The sequence below is a fragment of the Phodopus roborovskii genome, unplaced genomic scaffold (genome assembly GCF_943737965.1).
Source record: "Phodopus roborovskii unplaced genomic scaffold, PHOROB, whole genome shotgun sequence".
Lineage (NCBI taxonomy): Eukaryota > Metazoa > Chordata > Mammalia > Rodentia > Cricetidae > Phodopus > Phodopus roborovskii.
In genome coordinates this window covers 728,193-743,588 of record NW_026125640.1, presented here as the reverse complement: position 1 = coordinate 743,588, position 15,396 = coordinate 728,193, and positions in this window count along the sequence as shown.

Here is a 15,396-nt window from a genome sequence, read left to right as displayed (position 1 = left end):
CCATTATTTTGTAACCTAGTAAAGAATTATGATTTTAAAAGAGAGAAATAAAAACATTTGCATGGGTAGACAATACTTCCCAGAAAATATGCTAGTTTTTAATTATATTTTTTTATTTATTGCACTAGTATTATAAACTTAATGTTTCAATTTTGTTTTTTATTTTACATGTCGATCCCAGCTCCCTCTCCCTCCCTCCCTCTTACCCTCTCTGCCCCCTCACATGCACCCTGACCACCCTCCCCTCCCATCCCCCCACCCAAATTCCACATGTAGGGCAATGCCATCCAGGTGGGGTCATGTAGATCTGTCAAGTCATTTGAAGTAGAATCTGGGACTTCTCTCCTGTCTCTAGGTTAAGGCAGTTTCCCTCCATGGGGGATGTGTCTGCAAGGTCCTTTTGTGCACCAGGAATACATCCTGTTTCCACTGTCTAAGGTCCCTTAGACTGCTTAGGCCTTCTAACTGAGTCCCATGTTCAGGGGCTCTGAGTCAGTCCCATGCTGCTTCCAAGCTATCAGTCTGGGGGCCCATTAGCTCCTCCTTGTTCAGGTAAGCTGTCTCTATGTGTTTCTGCAACCTGGTCTTGTCCTCTATCTCTGCATCTGGATTCTAGTTTGACTCAGTGTTTAGGTATGGGGGTTTGCTTCTGTTTCCAACAGGTACTAGATGAGGGCTCCATGATAGTGGATAAGTTAGTTGTTGATCTCACTATCCAGGAAGGGCATTTATGGTAGCCTTTCCACGGTTGCTCAGATTGTTAGTTGGCCTTGTAGGTCTCTAGACCTTCCTTTAGGTTCAGTTTTCTCTTCAAACCAATAACGGCTCCCTCTTTTATGTTTGCGCTCTCTCTCTCTCTCTCTCTCTCTCTCTCTCTCTCTCTCTCTCTCTCTCTCTCTCTCTCTCTCTCTCCTGTTTTCTATGCACACAACTCAAGTCCAAATGGATCAAGACTTCAACATCAATCCAGCCACACTGAACCTCTTAGAAGAGAAAGTAGGAGGTACCCTTGAAAAAAATGGTACAGGAGACCGCTTCCTGAACATAACTCCAGGAGCACAGACACTGAGATCAACAATTAATAAATGGGACCTCCTCAAACTTAAAAGCTTCTGTAAGGCAAAGGACACAGTGGACAAGGCCAAACGGCAGCCCACAGACTGGGAAAAGATTTTCACCAATCCTACATCTGACCAAGGGTTGATCTCCAAAATATACAAAGAACTCAAGAAACTAGTCACCAAAACACCAAATAACCCTATTACAAAATGGGGTACAGAACTGAAGAGAGAATTCTCAATAGAGGAAATCAAAAAGGCTGAAAGACACTTAAGAAAATGCTCCACATCCTTAACTATCAGGGAAATGCAAATCAAAACAACTTTGAGATACCATCTTACTCCTGCCAGAATGGCTAAAATTAGAAACACCAATGACAACTTATGCTGGAGAGGATGTGGAGAAAGGGGAACACTCCTCCACTGCTGGTGGGAGTGCAAACTCGTACAGCCATTTTGGAGAACAGAGGGAGGTAAAGATAGATGGGCAGGCAGACAGGCAGATAATAGAGACTGTTCTATGGCCTCATTCATGTTAGGTATCCTGGAGGGGGTAAGAAGGCTAGCTAAGCCCATGAGAGACACAGTAAGTGGTGTTCCTCTCCAGTTTCTGTTTAAAGTTCCTAACGTGACTTCCCTCAATGGTGGAATGTAACCTGTAAATGAATAAACCTTTTTCTCCCTAAGTTGCTTTTGCTCAAGTGCCTTGCCAAAGCAATCAAAAGAAACTAGAATATTTCACTAACATACCCACACTGTGCTATATCCACAGACGTTTTTATATGCTTTTTCTTTGAGACAAGGGCTTTCTAAGTTGGCCATGCTGGCCTTGACATCCCTTTGTTGACCATAACCACCTTGAGCTGAGGACCTCTCCATCTCAGCCTTTTGGAGTAGATGGAATTACATACCTTCACCACCAGATTCAGCTTGTTATTCTTTACTATGTAGTTCAGGCTCGTAAATATACATGTAGTTGAGGTTTGAGTTAAACATTTTTTATTTTTTGAGGTGGGAGGTGTTTCAAGACACAGCTTCTCTGTGTAACAGCTCTGGCTGTCCTGGAATCACTTTGTAGACCAGGTTGACCTCCAACTCACAGGGCTTCACCTGCCTCTGCCTCACTAATGTTGTGATTACAGGCATTCACTACCACTGCCTGGCACAAGTTGAACTTCTAAACCTCCTGCCTTAGCCTTGGAAGTACTCCAACACACATAGTTCATGTCTTTTTTATTACTTCTACACCATTCAATACACATAGAAAAAAATACTATTAAAACATCTGTGATCTGGGCAGCAGCTCATAATTTTAAGTTCTTACTAGTATCCCAATGTAAATACCAAGAAATCTCCCAGAGTATTCCTTCTCAACTCAGTCCCAGAAATATGATATGTGTTATCACATGAAAACAAATCAATGGTCTACTGAGGTTAAACAAAGTGAAAAGACATAGCAATCATAAAAACTATGCCAGATGCTAAAATACTTAAACAATTCTTATTTTTTTCCTGCAGGTCAATAATTATCTGTTATTCACACATAAACGTGACCCAAAAAGCTTTGCTCATTTAATGAATTCATGAATTCCACATTGTTTCAGGGACATAAGTAGGACAAAACTAGAACATATAAGCAGAACACAGTTAATTCAGGTTGATTTCATATCAGAAAATATTCCTACCAAGACAATTGTTCAACAATGGAAAAACTATTTCAAGTTTTAAATGCTTTTCATGCCACAGGACCAATCTGAAATAGTTGACCAGCCATTTGGTATGAAACAGAAGCTGAGTATGATGGTCACTAAAGTCCCAATCTGCTAGTCCCACACACCTTTCCTTGTCACAGTTTACCACGAAGCTGTCAAGTGCTACGTCCAAATGACTTATAAAATAGTATTTGATCCATTGATCCAACTTTTCATTATTCAGACACTATAGTTACTTCAATCCACTTTTATGCTTTATATTTGTTTTCTCCTTAGGATTTTTTCCCACTGTGGAAAAACAGAACTTGAATAAAAGGAGACAAAGCCCACGAGTCAGAATCTCTTGTGGTAGGCAGTTGAGCAAGCCCAGAAGTTGAGGTCAAATACCTCTCTGTTTTGCAACCCCAGGTCTGCCAAATGTGTAACTTTAAATTCTACATTTTCTTATCTGTAAAATGTGTATAGTGTTCCTTTCTTCACAAATGTTGTAAGAATTACATGCAAACCATCTAGTTCATGTATTACATATACTAAATATTACCTTATTCTTCAGTTCCCAAAGTTGATAAGTAGATCATGAAGGCAAGGTAGCTCATTCCTATAAGTCCCACTTAGGAGGCAGAGACAGGAGGATTGTTCCAAGTTTGAGACAAGCCTACAGAATGGGACCCTGCCTCAAGCAAGAACAGCAAAACAGAGCACCTTGGCATCCATTTCAAGCAATTTTAAACTGAATTCAAATATTATAAATTATGAAAATATCATTTAGAATAGGCTAATATGTTTGTCTTTTAATACCTAATGCTAAGATTTTATTGAACACTCAGTAACCTTTGGTCAATAATGAAATGATCCAGAACATCTTGTTGGATGGGTTTGATTTTCCTCAAAAGATTTAAATGATGTTTGACTCAAGAAACTCATGTTTTCTAGTTCAAAATTAACCACCGAAAGCAAAGGACATTCCAGAAGTCAATTCTATAACAGAAAAAGCAAAAATAATTCCATAATCAAGAAGGTTCTTACTGAAGTCAAGGACATGAAGGATAGGGAAGAGGGAAGGAATTAATTCAAAATCAGAAATGGGAGCATTGGCATTCTTTGTCATTGAAATCAGCCATCTGTGAAGCATTAGTCACCTGTGAAAATAAGATAAGATGCAAACTCTATACTCTGACTCATGCTATCTTTTCTGATAGCATTTAAAGGGCTGAATTTTTCTAAACTGAAGCTCGATCATAGATATTTACTCTATAATTCTGTATCAAGTGTTCTTTAGTCACATTGAAAATGCTTGGAGTTTCAATTAATGAAGTAAAAGCAGTATAGAAAGTGGGATGTGGGGGGAGAACTCCTGTGTCTTAACATGTGGAAACTATCATGGACTTTGCTTTGCTCACTTCATATGAGTAGTTTCATGTAGCCGAAGCTTTCATTAAATTCACTATGTAGCTGAGGCTGGTCTTGAACTCCCATGTGCTAGGATCGCATGCTTGTACCACCATACCCTGCAAGGAATAGTGTGTGTGTGTGTGTGTGTGTGTGTGTGTGTGTGTGTGTGTGTGTGTGTGTGTGTTTGTGTGTGTGTGTGCTATTTATTTGTTTTTGATATTAAAATTGAAACAAGGTTGTTTTACATATCAATCCCAGTTTCTGCACCCTCCTTTCCTCCAGTGTTCCCCTCACCAACCCCCATGTTATCCCCTTTCTGCTCCTCAGGGAGAGTGAGGCCTTCCATGGGGAGTCTTCACAGTCTGTCATATCATTTGGAGCAAGGGCCCAGGCCCTCCCCCATGTGTCTAGGATGAGAGAGTATCCCTCTATGTGGAATGAGCTCCCGAAGTCCAAACATATACTAGGGATGAATACTGGTCCACTACCAGAGGCCCCACAGACTGCCCAGTCCTCCCAACTAACACCACATTCAGGGAATCTGGGTTGGTCCTATGCTGGTTTCCCAGCTATCAGACTGGAATCCCTGTGCTTTCTTCACCCTTGTTCAGGTCAGCAGTTTCTATGGGTTTCTCCAGCCTAGGAATATTCTTTAAAGCTAAAATATCCTTAGTACTTGACCCCATCATAGCATAGAATTGCAGTGTGAATGTGTACTTGTTTCAGGGAGTTGTTCAGGAGGTTTTAATCACAAAATAATAACAAAGCAAACAAACAATCTAGGTGTTAATTCCAAGTATTTTCACACTGATAGCATATACTTCAGAGTTCTTACAGTTCCACTTTAAATTTAAATACAGATTTTCTAAAACAAAATTTCTATTCTCTTTTATGCATACCTAATTTGAGAAAAATATTAATAGGGACCATTTTGTAATTTGTACCTTAAAATATCCAACAATGAATATAAGGTTGCCCTTCCTGTATTAGGATCTAAATTAGGCAGGGCCTAAACATATCAGTTACAGCATGGAAGATGAAGTTATATCCATCAATCAGAAAGCAAATTATGGTGTATCAGTGATGGATCTTCCATTCTGAGCCCATGGGAAGTTAAAAAAAATCCGTTGACTGATCAAGCTACTCAACATTCCAGTATGTATAGGGACATTTAATATGACAAATGTAAGGACATTTAACATGGTATCATCCCTTCAGAAACATTAAATGCATGTATCAGCTTGCTTTTGGTCCATATAATAAAATTCCTGAGGCTGGGTACTTATAAATGAAGAGGTTTTATTTATGTTAAATGCCCATGTTAATGTCCCACCATTCCAGTATTGATATGGGATGGTCTCATGAGGCCTTACTTCTAGCTGATGAGCTGTGGGCAGCTAATGGCTGTTGCGGAAAGGAGAGAGTCAGTTTTCTTCAGGGCTGTGGCCTCTTGTAGGTTGGCCATGCTCTAGTGGTTATCTTGATATCCAAGCACACATAGGCAGCAAGCATTAGAGTCAGTAGATTTAAAAATAGCAATAAAAGACATGAACTTAGAGAGGAGAGGGAACCCAGGAGGAGGGGTTGGATATAATTAATATATTGTAGATATGTATTAAATTCTAAAAAAATAAACTAAAAGATTTTATACAATGAAAAATCATGCAAGGTAGTGCAGTTAACAATGAGGTATTTATTGTGTAATACCCAGATATGGTTTGTTTGTCCCCTAAGGGTTCATATGTTGAATGTCTGGTTGCTCATTAAATGATGTAGAAAGGGTGGAGACTTTAAGAGATGGCACCTAATTGGAAGTTTTTAGGTCACAGTAAGGTCTGCCCTCAGAAATGATTAAGATAGGTCTGCAACCCTAAATTTGTTCTTATAAGCTCCACTGCAGCTGAGAGTGCAAATTTGTACAGCCACTTTGGAAATCAGTATATGGATTTTAGACATAGAGCAAATGATCACCAGCCTACAATCCACACCTCCAGAGAAGCTAGGAAGCAAGGAGGACCTTAAGAGAGACATACATGGTCCCCCTGAGAAGAAGAAAGGGACAAGATCTCTGGAGAAAATTGGAAACAAGAGGAGAGCGAGTTGGAGAAAGAGAAGGGGAGGAGAGGAGTGGGGGGGCATGAGGAATCAGGAAGATTGAGTCAGGGAAAGAGTAGGGGAGAGTAAGAAAAGAGATACCATAATAGAGGGAGCCATTATAGGTTTAAAGAGAAATCTGGCACTAGGGAAATGTCCAGCGACCTACTGAAAGACCAAAAAAAGTAATGTTAATGATGGTCTGACCTGGAAAGCTAACCAATATCTGTTCCTTGGAATTTGCTAACTTCCTCTCACAAGGCCCTGAGATAAGAAGAATTCACACTGCCCCTCCTTTCTGTGAGTCAACAGGTGGTAAATAGGGTCCTTAGGAAACAAAGAGATAGCTGTAACTCTGGTTTGCCCAGACAAAATTAATGATCACACCCTGAGGCCCTAAGGTCTGTTGACCCTAATAGCAGACCATCCAAGGGTCACGTACTCAATGGATAGAGGGTCACACCCCCTCCCTAAGCTTGTGGGTTTGCCTTTAAAAACACCTGTGCCCGAGGAAGAGGGGGCTTCTCTCTAGCCTGTGTGCTAGAGGAGCCCGTTTGCACAAACGTTTCCTGTTCAATAAAGCCTCTTGCTTGCATGTTGCAGCAACTGGACTGGAAATTGAGTTCTTGGGGTATCGACCGAAACTGGAAGACTCCTCATTCTGAGGGTCATACACTACAAGGATGACCCCAACTAACAATCTGATCATTAGTGAAGAGGCTACCTTAAATGCCCTTCCCCATTCTTCCCTAGCAATGAAATTGATGACTACCTTATATGCCATCCTAGAGCCTTCATCCAGTAGCTGATGGAAGCACAAGCAGAGACTCATAGCTAAGCACTGAGCCAAACTCCTGGAATTTAGTTGTAGAGAGAGAGGAGTGATGAGGAAAGGGTCAAGACCAGGCTGGAGAAACCCACAGAAACAGCTGACCTGAACAAGGGGGAGCTTATGGGCTCCATTCTAATAGCTGGGAAACCAGCAGAGGACTGACCCAGACTCCCCAAATGTGGGTGTCAGTTAGGAGACCTGGGAAGTCTATGGGCTCTCTGGTAGTGGATCAGTATTGATTCCTAGAATACTAATGGACTTTGGGAGCCCATTCCCTATGGAAGGATACTCTCTCAGCCTAGACACAAGGAGCTAGGCCCTGCCCCAAAGGATATGACAGTCTTTGATGATCCCCACTGGAAGGCCTCACCCTCCCTGGGGAGCAGAAGGGGGATGGAATGGGAGTTGGTGGTGAGCTTGGGAGGATGGAAGGGAGAGGGAACTGGGATTGATATGTAAAATAAGATTGCTTCTAATTTAAATAAGAAAAGAAAGCTATTATAAAAATATCTAGCCTGGCTCCCCCCCCCTTCAGTCTGGCATTTTGCATGCAAATATGATTTCTCCTGTAATGGATTCTCCTGTCACTGTGATGCCATCATACAGTAGGAGATTTAGTTAAGCATACCCTTACTTTGGGACTGGAGAGATGACTCACTGGCTAAGAGCACTAATTGCTCTTCCAGAGGACCCAAGTTTGGTTCTCAGCACTCACTTTGAGTGACTCATAGCCTATAATTCCAAATCCAGGGGACCTGGCACCTCGTCTAGCCTCCAAGGGCACTGCAATCATGTGTGGCACATAAATACACACACACACACACACACACACAGAGAGAGAGAGAGAGAGAGAGAGAGAGAGAGAGAGAGAGAGAGAGAGAGTCTTTAAATCAAACAAAAGTGAAAAGCCAATAAAGAATGAGTACTCTTAGTGTAGTCAATGTACAGTATTTGGACTTTTTACCTCCCAAACACAGAATTAAATAAACTTCTTTTATTTATAAATACCCAGCCTCAGGAATTTTATTATAGTGATCAAAAGCAAACTAATACATGCATTTAAATATTTCTCAAGGACAGATGCCATGTTAAATGACCTTACTACCTAAAAAGAAAAACTAAAGAGAAATAATTTTTTTAATGATAGATATGGTTTCATTAACTTGATTGTGGTATGATTAACACACATATACAATTTGATACATTATCACACTTACTTCATATTAGTTATATATCAGTAAAATAGGGGAAAATCTATAGACCTAACTTTTATGTAATTTATATGAAACATTTAGAAATATTAATGCACAGATACCATATTATACTTTGAGGAAACATTAGGAAAATTGTGCTCAATATAAAAAAGAAACATTCTCATCATTAGCAAATTACAATTACCTGAGACTAAAGTAAAGCATTCCAGATAAAGAAAAGATCACAGCCAAAACGGGAGAAACATCCTCTCTAGTCAATTTGCTTAGGTGTGCCATTCCAAGGTGCTTTGTAGCTGTTTGACTTTAGTCTTATTTTGGTTTTAGTTTTGCTGGTATTTTGGTTTGTTATATTTGATTTGTGTATTTAGTTGTTTTTTTGTTTTGTTTTATTTATTTTTTTGTTTTGTTTTGTTTTAAAACAGGGTCTCATAATGCCCAGGCAGGCCTCAAACTAACTTTGTAGTGAAGTTACCCTTGAATTCCTGGTCCTCCTGACTCAACCTCTCCTTAAGTGTTGGAGTGATTTTAGATGTGCACCACCACACTCAGAGACACCTTAGTCATAGTCAAACCTTTGGTGCCTCCATTTCCTCACCTGTAAAGTGCAAAAAAGTATGCAATATACCTCCTTGCTTTGGAATCACTTAGGGTTTCCCATGTATTTATAACAGTACCTGCAGCTGAGGATTGTAGCTAATTGCCTACCATGTGTGAGACCCTGGCCTGGAGCTGCAGGGAAAAAAAAAGAACACACAAAGCAAATAAAAATACAACGTACATAAAAATACAAGGATACTTGTTAAGCAAATAAAACAGATAAAAATAAAAATGCATAATGGCATGGTTCTGATTATCTACATAAAATCATTTTTCTCAGGCAACACATTTATCAAACGAAATGATCAAACTGCTAATTCACATAGCTGAAAACAATTTACTTCAATAAGTTAATTTAACTAACTTGCTGCAACTAATTCTTACACAGATGATAACCTACACAAAGAGACCAAAGCACAGGGATAATGCTGCCATTGTAGTAAAGGCCAGCCTGGGTTTGTATACTAGCTCTTTTGGTTGTCAACCAAGTAAAATAGGGCAAGTGATTTCTCTGTGCTTTAGACACTTAGAGAAATAAGGAAAAATATAGGAGTGTCAAACATGTTTATAGTGTTAATACCTACACAGTACATAGATCTGCCCCTGGCATTTTTATAGTTACAACTGCCTTAGGGTACAAATCAATGACTTCATAACTAATATAATAGTATAATGGTCATAAATTAGATTGATAATAATAAAATTTAAATTACCATATGTAATATTTGTATCACATCAAATCACCAGATTAGCAAACTAAACCATCAGCATATTTACCATAGAAATATTGGAATGACTACCTAATCATACCATGTCCTGGTTGAGTCTCAGCCTGGTTTCATGTTCACACTATGTCATAATGATCACCTTATATTGCATGTCTCTTTCCTTCTTAACATTTTCATTGATACTTCATCTCTCACTGCCCAAATCCATGTCATGCCAAACAGCAAATTAAGTGATCATTATAATCGTATATAACAGTCTTTCTTTCCAAGAGCCCAATTTTCCCCTCAATTTCCTCGATACTGTTGTATTGTCAACTCTGTTTTCATGCCTTGAACCTTGTTCTGCAAGTCTCTTTGCTTGTCTGAAATCGAACACCTTCTCTAAAGTTCCAAATGAGGTTTTGTTAATAAAGAGTGCCTTTCCTCTTGCCTTAATATTTAGTGCATAAATAGTTAGCATGTTCATTCTCACTAGTATGAATGAGGACTGGATGAGGGCAGTGGCTGTTTTGTATTCTGCTTCTTGCCTTCTTTCCAAAATGAGCAATAATTAAAGAAACTAGATCCACGGTGTACCAAACTCTATGCTAATAGATAGATCGTTTCCTCACCTAGACACCAGAGTACACATTAAAATATTAAAATATGGTTAGTTTATATTTATTCTAAAATATGAGAAAATCTGTCATATTCACCAGGAAAACTCCCCATTTTGTGACCCTTCCTGTAAGCACTGGTAGTAGTTCTCATTAGCATTAGCTGCCAGCTTGCCACAGCCTAGAGTTTCAATTGAGGGATTGCCTAGAGCAGACTGCCCTGTAGTTATGTCTGCCGGGGATTGCCTTGATTATTAATTGCCAAAGCCACTGTGGGCAGACATTCCTTGAGCTGGTGGTCCTAGAAAGCTAGCCAAGCAAGAGCCTGTGAGAGATGCAAAAAGCAATATTTCTCCATGGTTCCCGCTTCAAAATCCTGCCATTATTACTCTCAAAAATGGACTGCAACCTCTAAGATGAAATAAACACTTTTCTCCCTTAAGTTTCTTTTGCCCAAGGTGTTGCCACAGCAACAAAAATGTAGCTAGAATATATACTAAAGCCAGCTTATAGAGGCTCATGAGCATAAACTGTGCATATTTGCTCTCAACATAGCATTCAGTAATAACATATTGGTTGCTTGGAAATCACTTATGCCAGGAGAATGTATACTCCAGGAATCAACAAAATCAATGATGATTTTTTTCCTGGAGCTAGTTGTTAAAAATTCACTAGGATACTACTGGCAGTGAGCTCCAGCTGCTACCATGGGAACAGTAATCAGTCCTGGATTAAAACCTGGTAGTAATGCTATATTGAGCAAAATGTATTGATGTGGATAGCTAAAAAGTGAATATAAAAGTCAGAACTATATCTTTAGGCTGTTTATTTTAGTTCACGATGGGCAACAAGTGGGTTTTGAGACAAGATTTTGAGTACATATGACACAGATCTTAAGGAGCACCAGCAGTGTGTTAAAAATGGAAGAAATACAAGGCACACTCCTGAGCAGCCTCCTGTGATGGGTATTTGGGGAATAATTCCATTCAGAACATCTGAATTTGCAGAGAATACAATTCAGACTTATTACAGCTAAAAGTGAAGAGCTGGAATATTTGTGTACAAGCCTCTGCCCACAGTAGTCTGAGCTAAGTCTGTGGACTTTAATTAAGTCCATGAGATTATTTTCAGATATCAAAGCATGCTTTCAACAGGCAGAAAATGTCCCCATTTGAGACTTGTGCATATATACTATAAGAAAAAAATGGGCCTTTGTTAAGAAGGGTAATAATATGGCAGGGAAATTAATAATACTAACTTAGCACTGCAGAACTTTTCCACTAGAGACAATCAATCTCAACTTGTACTTTTTCCCACAAAAGTGATGTACCACCATGCCTCTGCCAACTATTAGAGTAGACACACTGAGGATACTCTCCAGGTAACCACTTTATATGGAAAAACAAAAGACCCACAGTAGTCGAAATAACCCTGTACAATAAAGGAACTTCAGAAGGGATCACCATCCCCAACTTCAAGCTCTACAATAGAGCTTTAGTCCTGAAAACAGCTTGGTATTGGCACAAAAATAGGCAGGTAGACCAATGGAATCAAATTGAAAATCCTGATATTAACCCACACACCTATGAACTCCTGATTTTTGACAAAACAGCTAAAAGTATACAATGGAAGGAAGAAAGCATCTTCCACAAATGATACTGGCACAACTGTATGCTGGTGTATAGAAGACTGCAGATAGACCCATGCCTATCGCTGTGGAAAAATTTAAGTCCAAATGGATCAAAGACCTTAACATAAATCTAGCTACACTGAACCTCTTAGAAGAGAAAGTGGGAGATACCCGTGAACAAATTGGTACAGGAGACCACTTCCTGAACATAACACCAGTAGCACAGACACTGAGATCAACAATTAATAAATGGGACCTCCTCGGACTGAGAAGCTTCCTGTCAGGCAAAGGAGGACACAGACAACAAGACCAAACGGCAGTCCACAGACTGGGAAAAGATCTTTACCAATCCTACATCTGACAAAGGGCTGATCTCCAAAATATACAAAGAACTCAAGAAACTAGTCAACAAAACACCAAATAACCCTAATGAAAAGTGGGGTACAGAATTGAATAAAGACTTCTAAATAGAGGAATCCAAAATAGTTGAAAGTGTTCAACATCCTTAGCCATCAGAGACATGCAAATCAAAACAACTCTGAGATACCATCTTACTCCTTCCAGAATGGCTAAAATTAGAAACACCAATGAGAGCTTATGTTGGAGAGGATGTGGAGAAAGAGGAACACTCCTCCACTGCTGGTGGGAGTGCAAACTTGTACAGCCATTTTGGAATTAGTATGGCGGTTCCTCAGAAAAATGGGAATCAGCCTACCACGGGACAGGGCAATCCTACTCTTAGGCATATACCCAAAAGATGAACATCCATGCAACAAAGACATCTGATCAACTATGTTCATAGCAGCATTATTTGTAATACCAAGAACCTGAAACCAACCTAGGTACCCCTCAGCTGAAGAATGGATAAAGAGGTGGCACATTTACACAGTGGAATACTACTTGCAGGCAAATGGATGGAACTTGAAAAACACATCCTGGGTGAGGTAACCCAGCCACAAAAAGAGGATCATGGTATGTATTCACTCATATATGGAATTGAGACATAGAGCAAAGGATCACCAGCCTATACTAGGATACAAGGAAGAACCTAAGAGATTCATACATGTTTCCTCACAGAATGGGGAATGAACTAGATTCCCTGAGCATATTAGGAGATGGGGGGCCAGTGAGTGGAGGGAGAGTTAGGAGAAAGAGAAGGGGAGGAGAGGAAAGTACGTGGAACTAGGAAGATTGAGTCAGGGGAGGAATAGACGAGCAAAAAGAGAGAGAGAGAGAGAGATACCACAATAGAAGGAACCATTATAAGTATGAAGAGAAAACTGACTCTAGAGAAATATCCAGAGACCTACAAGGATGACCCCAACTAACAAACTGAGAAATAGTGAAGAGGCTACTTTAAATGTCCTTCCCTGATAATGAGATTGATAACTAACTTACATGCCATCATAGAGCCCTCATCTAGTAGGTGATGGAAACCAAAGCAGACACACACAGCTAAACACTGACCAGAACTCCTGGAATCCAGTTGCAGAGAGGGAGGAGTGATAAGAAAAGGGCTCAAGACCAGGCTACAGAAACCCACAGAGACAGCTGACCTGAACAAGGGGAGCTCTTGAACCCCCAGACTGATAGCTGGGAATCCAGCATTGTACTGAATCCGACCTCCTGAATGTGGGTCTCAGTTAGAAGGCCTGGGAAGTCTAAGGGACTTCTGACAGTGGAACCAGGATGTGCACGAAAGAACTTTGGGAGTACATCCCCCATGGAGGGATACTCCCTTAGAGAGACAGGGGGACGGCCTAACCGAACTCCAAATGACTTGACAGATTTTGGTGATCCCTCCTGGAAGGTATCACCCTCCTTGTGGAGTCAGGGGGAGGCAGGAGGGGGTAGGGAGGCATGTGAGGGAGAGGCAACTGTGATCGACGTATTATATGTATATATACATATGTAAAGAAAGCAACAACAGGAATAGAGACAAACAAAGAATTTTAACGGTGAAAAACCTTAAGTTTTCTAAGCTCTTTTAAATGAATGGAGAAATAAAACTGTAAGGACTTGTTCCCTGGTAAAAACTGAAGGGTCATGGTTAGAACACAAGAATTATCAATTGTTAACAGATGCTACTGGCTTTGTTTTTTAATCTTAGAACTATCAGAGACTACCCACTTAATCTTCAGATGAAACTATTTAAAGAACATGAAAATAACTTCTAGATAAACCTTATTAATGAAATGATATGCCTTGAATCAAAGAATAGAAATAAATGCAATTATTTCCTCTCGTGTTCCCTCCCCTAACACTCATACAAAAACCTGATGATATACTTTCTTTTTTCTTTTTTATTTGTTTCATATAACCAAGTCCATTTAAATGAAAACAAACATTTATAGACAATATTTGGGAATTTGGGTGTCGTTCTTTCCAAACTACTTCCATTTAAATGGACTTGGACTTGGTTAGAGAGAGAGAGAGAGAGAGAGAGAGAGAGAGAGAGAGAGAGAGAGAGAGATCCTAATAGAGTAAATGCAGAGAAATTGGATGTTATTCTACCCCAGATTGCTTTGTCAGATCCCTTACTCTGGATTAGGTACTTTCTAAATTACTCCTGAAGTCTTCCTAAAGTTTCTGCTATTTCTGCTACCTATAAATGTAACTTTATAGAAAAATATGCACAGAATTCATAACCAGGCAGTAGTTATGTTGGTGGTTAATGGGAAAAAGAAAACAATACTCTAGAATGGGTCAGTTTAGGGAAGGGATAATAAGTTATTCCTGAAGTGACAGGTTTGAACCTCCTTTCAGAATTGCACTTCAGAGGGAAGGGATGAAATATGGTCCTTCACTAGATTTGGGGGTTATGGCACAAACAGTGAATAAATTTAGGCTTTCTTTGTTTGTAATATTTGTCCTTTCTGTATGTTCTGTTTTCTACCCAGAGTCTTATTCTCTTTATAGTTCATTTTAATAAAGAAAAGTCCAAATTAACAAATCAGGTGTTAGCTGATAAATGGAGCCTTCACCCTGTGACATTTGTAATTCAAACAAGGTCTTAAATGGCCAAATAACTTGAATGCCTAAAGGAATATCTTTATAAAGGGAAAAGGTCAGAATAAATATCACATTCTGACAGCTTCTGTAATGTTTTCAACAGCATGTAAAAGGCTATTGTATAACTGAGAAACACAGTATGAAGCAAATAACTTACTCTTAGAGCATATCAACATAATCCCTAATGGCAATATATTTATCATTTTTACCTATCAAATATGTTGGAACATATTTTAAAGGCTGTGGACTAGCAATTTTTAAACAAGGCAAAATCAGTTTACAAATTAACCTTCAGGAATAGACCCTTGCAATAATTATAGTGTGGTATTTAAGTTAAAGGTCATCTACAATTTCTGTCATCAAGCATGTATGACTGTGGACTGTTATTTAATCTTCCATCTCTTTACTCATCTGTAAAAGGAAATGAAAATAACAATAACTGCCTCATAATGGTGTTGCAAAATGGGGTAATAAATATTTCTATTTAGTGCAGTGTCTCAGTTACTTTTACTGTTCCAAGAAGGAGTTGTT